This window comes from Carlito syrichta, unplaced genomic scaffold (genome assembly GCF_000164805.1).
Source record: "Carlito syrichta isolate Samal-C Ts95f unplaced genomic scaffold, Tarsius_syrichta-2.0.1 Scaffold304337, whole genome shotgun sequence".
NCBI lineage: Eukaryota > Metazoa > Chordata > Mammalia > Primates > Tarsiidae > Carlito > Carlito syrichta.
The window spans coordinates 8,237-8,658 of NW_007248433.1; positions in this window are offsets into that span (position 1 = coordinate 8,237).

Below are 422 nucleotides of genomic sequence, written 5' to 3' on the forward strand. Positions count from 1 at the left end.
CGCTGGGCTGGAGAGGTTGGGTGACCCCGGGGACCGTGGGGCCCGCGTGTCGCAGAGACGCCGGGGTGACGGTTCCTTTTTACCCCAGATGTGTGCGGGTGAGAGCTGGGGGTTCTGAAAGAACGAGACCCCGTCCCTCCGGGCTAGAGGGCCACCTCCCGGACCCAGGTCAGGTCGTGCTGGTGCGCGCTTGGCCCACGTTGGAAATGCAGCCGGGGAGGGCGGCCGGGGGGAGCAGCCCCTGCTCCCAAACCGGTTTTCCGACGCTGATTGCTACTTCCTTTTTGGTATTTCAGACTTACCTGCCCCCTCCGCAACACATGGGTTATTTCTGGACTCCACGTTTGGGAGTGAATACCCCCACTTTTCGTGTTCAGGGGCGCTCACCGCCACCACCACCACCCCCCCCCCCCCCCCCCCCC